The following is a 9,469-nucleotide window of genomic DNA, read 5'->3' as shown; positions in this document are numbered from 1 at the left end:
ACTAGTCCCGACCGATGCGGATTTATATAGTGCTAGCCCACTGATATACCATGCCGCGGTTTAACATGAATATCCCACTCAGACACAGTATACTGACTCCGAGCCGACCAGTCCTTGTTTTACCCGTTAATGCTGAGCGCCAGACAGGGTAACAACAAGTACCATCTTTTAACGTCTGTTGGTATGACGCGGTCGGGGATCGAACACCGGACCTTCCGCTCTCCGGGCGGACGCTCTACCACTAGACCACGGAGGCGGTCTCTGCAGGACACGAACTACCATAGGATATAATACGCTTGCCAGAGAGGCCCGATCACCAGCTGTGAATTTATAACATAATTCATTTCAGTGTCTGGAAACCATGTAAAAATCAATTATGTGCATGGACACGTAAAAAGGAATCAGATGTCTGTATGGTCTGTTGAACATCTTGTAGGCTCAATACAACACATTGTATTTGAGTTTTGCAGTGATCTTCTGCAGGAGTCACGAAGAAATACATTTGAAATACCGAGAGGGTTGGACTAACACTTTTGTTCGCAGTATTGCAAGCATTGAGGTGTCATAAAGGTTCAGAGTCAGCAATGTACAAACATTATGTCCAAGCATCATCACAACAATCATAGTCGCATCTAATTCCTTGAACTTCGTTTTGCAAGTGAGAGTATCCCTCTTGGACAAAGTGGACAGTCCTTAAAAATGTCGTTCTCATGTCAGCCCATGCATACCGTGTTGTCGTTTTCGTGCACCGTTATTGCTGTTGCGTAGCGGTATTTACAATCAATTTCAATTTAACAGCAAAACTACCTGCGGACTCGTATGCGTGAGTGAGTGAGTTGCGTCTAACGCCGTTTTGAATAGTATTCCAGTTATATCGCGCCGTGTCAGCTTAATGTGGGAGGGAAGCCCGAAGTGATGCAGGTCTCATCGAATCATCAACTACGCATATTGTCTTCATTCCAGCGACGTCTTTCTTTCAACATAGAATTTAGATAATATGCCAAACTTAACTGAGTAAGATATCAATTCCTACACTTGTCCCTTCAACTCGCGTATTTCAAAACATCCCTAACTCGCTTTTGCTGATGTGATACATTTTGAAAAGCAATCGCTGTTATAAAAACGGTATCTAACAGACTAATTTAGTGAGTTGGGTTCAACACCGCTTTTAACATAATTCCAGTTATATCACGGCGTGTCAGCTCAATGTGGGAGGAAAGCTCCAAGTGATGGAGGTCTCAGACGTTTACCTCTTCGGTGAAACCCACGAGCAACGGTATGGTGCTGACAAACCTAGAAACATAATCGGAGCGAACCGGGATTCGAACCCACAATCATAGGTTTCTGGCGTACCCAAGGGACGCAACTCTGCACAGCGAATCGCGGCGCCTTAGACGACTGGGCCACTCGTGCACAGACTCATTTAGTAATCTATATATCTCGAATAATGGACGATCTATTAACGTGATTGTCCCTGTCGTGATTGTATCAGCATCATGGCCAAGGAGTGATACTCCACTCTACGCACAGAGACCGGCCCTAACTGAAGCAATGTTGCAACTGCCCTTGCGCAGTGTATCGGAGCGTTTTTTGTTACTAACACTGAAGCAGTGCAGGAACTCATAGATCTCAAATTGATGGTAAAACAAGTTATTTAAGGATTGACTGTGTATTTTTTTCTGTTCATTGAGGTATGAATCGAAAAACCGATGTGCAAACTGTATGAATCCGCGTAGCGAACCTGCACGTTTGCTGTTTCATTCATTCTCGGCCTTCGGTTTCAAAGGGTAGTTTGGACAACGAATATGCATGAAAGTCGCTAAATGTCCTCTGCATGACATTACACGTGAGCAGAAAGGGAATTCCCTCGACTGTAATATTGGGATTCCCCGACATTCCGCAGTAATAAAAGTAGTGCGCCTCGGTGGGCGTGGCTTAATTTTTTTACATTCATTGGGAAATGAATGCAATAACACGTGACCAATTCAGCTAATCAGAATGCAGGAATTTCAATGAACACAGCGAAAATTTAATTATTTGACTTTAATATTGAACATCTGATGAATGCCATCTGCACACTACAGGAGATCCATTGAGATTTATGCAGGAAAACAAGTCTGCACCTCTATCAGAGAAGACAATTGACATGTACACTGAGTTAGGTTCTAGTCACACAGACACGAGGCCTTGAAGTGAACTTGAAACAAGGAAGTATTTTCCAAATCATTGGAGGAATTGTTTTATGATGCATCTGTATATTTCGTTTTTTTGTAATGACAACATCAGGGCGCGGAACTACAATTTAGTACATTATTGATTGATTGTTTTCCAAGCACAGCTTGCAGTCTGTATCATTAAAATGCGGGGAATCAATATATAAGCAAGATGTCGCTCCACCTCGTATATCAACATGTCCTCATCAAGGTACGATTCGGCATTGTTTGGTCACTAAAAAGGTATGAACAATACGTGATCTTGAAATAAAGAGGACATCAGTAGTTGGGGTGTGTTCGTAGTGCTCAGTGTCATACTCGAAAAAATATTTGATCATCCCCAAGATTTCGTGGTGACGAGATTTCACCGTATCAATGCATGCTGCTATGTCGTGTGAAAACTGATTCAAGGGTATTCATGGCAGAAGAATATATATGTCAATATATTACATATACACTTTTACAAAGTTTTATCAACTTCAATACATTACAATCGGCTTTATATCACATGGATTAAATGAAGCATAATGACTGCCAGACTAAGTAGTGACAGGGGAAGATGTTTCCATTTCGCAATGTCCAGAATCTACCTGATCAATCAGACATTATTACTGATTCATATATATATAGTCATGAAGAAGAATTCACTTCCTTTCAATGTTCAGATGCACAAGTCATTTCTTTGAAATATCAGATATTGTCGTTTGTCTCACCACATCGACTTTCAAAGCGTGTTGTCTGTATCCTCATATTTTCGTTTTTTTAACTTTCGTTCTTTAACTGCTGGACAAAAGAAAGTATGCACCTTAAAAAAGGACTAAAAACTTACAAACGTTACCAAAATGTTACTGGGTTTGAAACAATCACAGAAACACTGCAAACTTTAAGTCCAAGTCATAACTATGATTCCCGTATCAAATATATCCCCATCGAATAGCCATTTTGTATTTGATTCGGGGGCACGGATGGCCCAGTCGCTGCAATTCGCTGTACACATTTGCGTCCCGTGGGCGCGCCAGAAACCTATAATTGTGGGTTCGAATCCCGATTCGCACAAGATTATATTTCAAGGCTTGTCAGCACCATACCCATGCTTGTGAGTTTCACCAAAGTGGTAAACGATCTGCATCACTTCGGGCTTTCCTCCACATTAAGCTGACACGCCGCGATATAACTGGAATACTGTTCAAAGCGGCGTTTAACCCAACTCACTCGCTCACTCACTACACTCTTTTTTTGTTTCATCAAACATATACGTATACTTTCTTTTGCCAGGAAGAATAGAACAATAATGTATCTCGAGGGTACCGTGTGACTGCAAATCTTCCGATCAGCCCCTAGATCTCGAAGTGTTCTCCTGTCCCTTTCACAACGAATGGTTCCACTAAGCACCTCACATCTGTCATGATGTGGGGTTTTGTAAGTAGTCAAGGGACGAATATCCTGTGTCCGTGCCTTACACCATTCCTATATGTCAACCTTCACAGTGGCATAGCCTCCTTGATGATTTGGGAAATGAGCTTGAAAAGGTCGGAACATGCTTGCTCGATCTCCGATGTCCAACTGTCCTTCGTGGCTGGTTGTATTGCCCACAGGAACTGGGAGTCTGTCAGTTGAAAAGTGGAGTCACTTCATAAGCACATGTTTATGTATCAACATGCTGAATTGGACAACGGTAACATAAATACGATTTGTTTGTTTGTTGTTCTTTAACTCCACATTCATATTCAGTTCTATGATGGCGTCTGTAAATGATCGAGTTTGAACCAGACAATCCACTGATTGACATTTTTAGCATCGATCTACATAACTGGGATACAATGACATGCATCAACCACGTCAGCGAGTCTGACCACCCAATCTCGTGAGTCGCCCTTTACAACAAGACTGGTTGCGTAAGAAGCAATTCTAACCCAGAAACTTCGCGGGACACATGAAATGTAAACGAGACGATCGGAAATCAATGGAAATATTACCACCCTCAATGCATCTCACGTCACTTTGCCAATTACAAAATTCATTAATTGACTGTACACCTACATGTACGCCCGACGCTCCCCTATTCTATCACCTCCCCTTGGCCAGGCGTGTCGTGGTTCCGAATACTGATTTCGTGGCCCAGTGGCAGAAGGATCGGCAACTGACTGTGAAATTACATCATTTATCTGTTAGAGGAAATGCTTGTGGTGGGGTGTAATATAAGATTGCTGACATGTCATTACTAATGATCCTTGACATGTCATCATACCTGTGCTCTTGTGTTTCACAAATGTGAAAAACGTAACTTGGCTTTTTTTAAGTTGTCATTAATCTTTCCTATATAACTGGAACACTGTTCACTGCGGCGAAGGAACCAACTCCCTAACTATCACTTCTGTTTACACCCAGACAACCACCTTTTACATTCACGTTTAAAAAATTAAAGATATTGATGTCGTTCTTTTTTTGTGAAAGAAAGTAAAATAAGGTTCGATGTAAGCACCGCAAAGGGTCTAAACGAGGATATCTCGCCTCTGATGGTACGATGGATTCGAGAAGAACACCAACATCTGCTATTAAGGGGATTTATTCAAACATGAAAAACGTCCAGTGAAACATAATATTGATACATTCTTTTAACTGCAGAGATAGCTCGATCCTCCAAATGTCTGCTTCCCGGAGAAATATGTCCAGATGTGTGGTTGATCGAGTGGTCATTCAATCAGTCTCACCACTTTCAGGCCAGGGTTGATCCTTGCGGATCAACATATGGTTAAAGGAATCTGTCGCCTGTAATTAGAGTTGGCGTCCATCAACGGCTATATTGAAATGTGGCTATAACCCATAACACTGCGGGATGATATGCCGATGCTATGTTCCCGTGGTACGTTCGTTTACCTCAGTCTTATTATTACCTCTGATTATATACAAGCCAGTGTTCAGGTTCGGTACGGATTACGAACTACTCATTAGGCATCTTGTCAACGGCATGAACATTGGCATATGTAAATAAAACAGATGCTTGTGTGCTAGTATTCATCACTTTGCTCTGTTTGTGTCGGCCATGTATTTTAACTATTGTAACTATTTTAACTATTGTAAATCTCCGTAATAACATGAAGAAGTGCATGTGGGGTTCACTTAGGGGATATCTTGTTACAATTTCCATCCACCGACATTTCAGTTGGTTTTTCCATGACAACCACATCGCAAAATCTATTTTAGGCCATTTAACTCCATTAGCCAAGGAAAATGCGCAAATATATCGTATATAGAAGTCCTTATGCAAGGGGTTTCTTCAGTAATTGTTTCGTTAACAAGTTAAGTGGAGGAATATTGAAATAGACACATTGCATGTCACGTACAGGTAGTCGAATCCATTTGATGTATTATTTCTTTAGACATCTGGACTTTGACAAAATATGAAAATATTTCATTCTTTTTAACGAAAACCATTGATTCATTAACATATTTGTTTTTATTTTTTAACAAATGAACCCATTTCAACACCAAACTCCTTCTGACGACATCTTGGTATTTTGACAGAACAAACAAGGTTTATATATAAAATTGAGCCGAACACTGATTTTACTGACCTTTACGAGCTTATTGACAAGAATATCATCACGTTTCGATCATTTCCAGGAGTGACAACTGTAATTCACACGGGCGCAGTGCTTATAGATGTCATTCATATGTTGTTATCGGTGATATGAAGAGTACACATAATACAATTGTATTTGTACAAGAGGCACATTCAGATAAAAAGAGCTTCAACTCTCGTTGTGAATAATGGCTTTACGGGGGGTATTGTGAAACGGTCGTTGAGAACATGATCTCCGTCCAATGTATTGTGACGTTTGAGAGGAAATGACTCGACACACTGTTTAGGAAGTCACGGTCTGGAGTAGGCTGATAAACATGGTCTTGCCACCGTCCTTTTGGCGTCAGTCCATGCACTGAATATGACGTTAATTGATAATTATTCATTTGAAACTTCGATTTGAAACTTATTTAAAAATAACTCCTACCTATTATATATGAAATTAGCATAACTTGACTACTATTTTGGAATTTGTTTTGAAACTTTCATATATTCGGCTTTATGGCAAATATAGCTCAACCAAATTCGTTGTGTTCCTTTATTTATTCACAAGGCCACAATTCTTATCGAGGTACTCGGATAGTTACAGATTTGATGTTTTTTATTATTGTTTTGGTATTCATGGCCCAAAACTTCAGGTTGGAAGTTTCAATTATATATATCTGTTTATTTCCAGTCGCGATTCGTCATAATGATTATGATATTGGTAGTGACAGTAAATGAGTTATTTTTGGGGGGACATTTTACTTATATTTCTGGTCGTAGTGTCTTTTTCACAATTGACTTTTTAAGAGGGCGGAATCGTAAGCCAAGCTTTTAGAAAATATCTGGCCAAACATTAAACACCTAGATATTGTAGAAACAAACAGACTCAATAAGGTAGAAGGGCCTTGTTGCATATGCATTGCCCATTTACATGACATTGTACTTTCATTTATGGAAAGTGGATCACATTTACGCACAACCAAGTATCTATAAATGTAAAAAACTCCTTCCAACAACGTATTTAGACATTTATCATTACAAATGTATAGACAGTGTCTGGAAAATATCTAATATTTTGAAAGATAGCAACATATTTAATTTCATTCTGCAGCCATTCATGATGTAGTATCGCATCATCGTTACTTAAAAGCTCAGAACACCGACTTGGAAGATATGACGTCAAAAGCCTCAGGTAGCATTTGCAGTTAAGTCGTACATCTGACAGACGTTATATACTCATAAATCCGAAGCATGTGTCTTTCCATTGAACTATAGAGGCTTTTCTTAAATGGGGGCGAAAAAGCCTGAGTTCTGCGTAGTTCGCTTGTTTGTGTCTGATCTGATTTAAAACGGAATACCCTCCCAAATATCGTCATGACGTTTGTATGGTAATATTAGCAATTATATGACGTGCTATCCTTTTTAGCTCTTTGAAATTTTTTAATTTGTATTTTCCATTCACTTTCAAATTAAAGTATAAATTTGAAGTGGTACAAATGGTAATGTTAGAGTAAGCGCTGTTCAGTGTTGTTGTATTACAAGTTCTTCAGAATGTGGCATGTGGTCCTCTGTACTGCACACAGGTTATATATTAGGCGAAGTTAAGCAAAACAACATTAGTAGCGGAGAGTAGGTGGATGGGTGCCAGTGTTCGGCACCTTGACTCCATGGCTTCGGTCTTGCTTCACCCTGGCACACAGGTTACATTGTAGTATCTTCTTGTGCATGGACTCTGTTCAACCAGCACTGAGTAAGTACCAAGGATGATGAGACTACTTTCCGTGACCAATGTTGTTTTAACTTTGCAAATCTGATATGTTCGGTACATGTATGCCATCGACAACGCCGATCATCAGAAAGAATATAAATAAATACCAGATTGCGTTTGGTGTGCTTTATAGTTGACATGGCCTGTATGACTTGGACACATAGGGATATATTTTGACCAACATTTTACGAAGCATGTACTCTATAACATTCCCTGTTCAGGGCCGAAGCTGAGGATTCCTCTCAGAAAGTACGGTGATCTGGCCGTCTTGCTGTTTTCTATCGACGGCCAGTTTTTGGTCTCGTCACTGCAGAACCAGCTGCACAATCCCACTGTCTGCCAATAGCAATATGCGTAACCGGCAAATAGCGACCGTGTTGGTGTTAACATGAGCTCTGCTTAAAAAAACCCCAAACAGTTAACTTGCAGCAAATGTAGTTGTACGGTGTCTTATGCCCGTCTTCGTCATGGAAATACGCGGTTATCGACATTTTCGAAGTGTGACGAGTGATTAAATTCGCAGGTATTAGAAAGAAGTTCTAAGAAGCAAGTGTCATCACCTCGCTGTAGGTAGTGAGTGCATTATTTATATAATGCCTTTTCCAGCAATATTACGGCGGGTGACACCAAGAATTGAGACATTCCGAGAAGACAACGATTGATTGCACATCTTACGAAAAATACACATCCAGGGAAAGTGTCTCTTGGTAGAAGGGTTCAAATGCATCAACAACCGACATTTCTTCTCGTGAAGTAAAAGTAGATGATGGCATACACCATCCGAATTGTCATCACGCCGACTGTAACAGATTTCCTGCAGGGATCGTGGTAATTGCTTATAGCCTTGGAGGCAAGTCCAAAATGAATCAGTTATGAGAATCGGTTGTACACTGGGTTGTTGTGCCTTGGATCACTCATCCCTATTATGGTCATGGGGCGGTCGGGTAGCCTAGTGGTAAAAGCGTTCGCTCGTCACGCCGAAGACCCGAGTTCGATTCCCGACATGGGTACAATGTGTGAAGCCCATTTCTGGTGTCCCCCGCCGTGATATTGCTGGAATATTGCCACAAGCGGCGTAAAACCATACTAACTCACTCACTCAATATTATGGTCAAACAGAAAAAGGCTTCGGGCAGTCGTGAAACTAATACCAATGTTATAATATGTGGGCTTAGAATTGTTTTTTGCAACACATTCAGCATTTCCACAAATTATGTATTAATGTTAATTATGTACTCTCGATGCGAATTTGTTAACTACATCTACTCCCCCAGGAACAAAGGTTATTGATAGCCTATTGTGAATCAGATTAGATAATAGTTAAGAGACATGAGAAGATGTGAGGTGAAAAGGGGTTTTACTTCGCGAATAAGATTATTGCATTTATATAGCGACGTTCATTATATAGCGACGTTCATGCACGTGAGTGAGTGTGTGTGTGTGTGGGGGGGTGGGGGGGGTGGGGGGGGTGGGGGGGGGGGGGGGGGGGGGGGGGGGGGAGAGAGAGAGAATGCTTCCATTATTCCGGACTACTGCCGATTTTATAGTGCTAGCCAACTGAGATACCATGCCGCAGTTGAACGTGAATACCCGACTCAGACATAGTCGAGCCGACCTGTCCTCGTTTTATCCCCTCAATGCCCAGCACTAGGCAGGGTAACAACATCTTTTTCCGTCTTTTGGCATGACGCGGCCGGGAATCAAACCCCAATACTTCCGCTCTAGACCCCGGAGGTGGTTGACATGAAAAAAAAGTAATAATGATGAACCTTGTACGCCAAAGGCAATTTCATCGGAACAGAGCATGCGGCAAGTACTGTAAATCAGAAATGAAACTCTTTTTTTCCAATTTTGGAACCAATAGTTATCGTTGGGTAAAAGATAATTCATTTTTTACTTGCCACTAAAACGATTGCTTGG

The sequence above is a fragment of the Haliotis cracherodii genome, unplaced genomic scaffold (genome assembly GCF_022045235.1).
Source record: "Haliotis cracherodii isolate W230 unplaced genomic scaffold, xgHalCrac1.p SCAF_5, whole genome shotgun sequence".
Taxonomy (NCBI): domain Eukaryota; kingdom Metazoa; phylum Mollusca; class Gastropoda; order Lepetellida; family Haliotidae; genus Haliotis; species Haliotis cracherodii.
The sequence above is the reverse complement of the archived record's forward strand: the minus strand, read 5'-3'. Positions refer to the sequence as shown.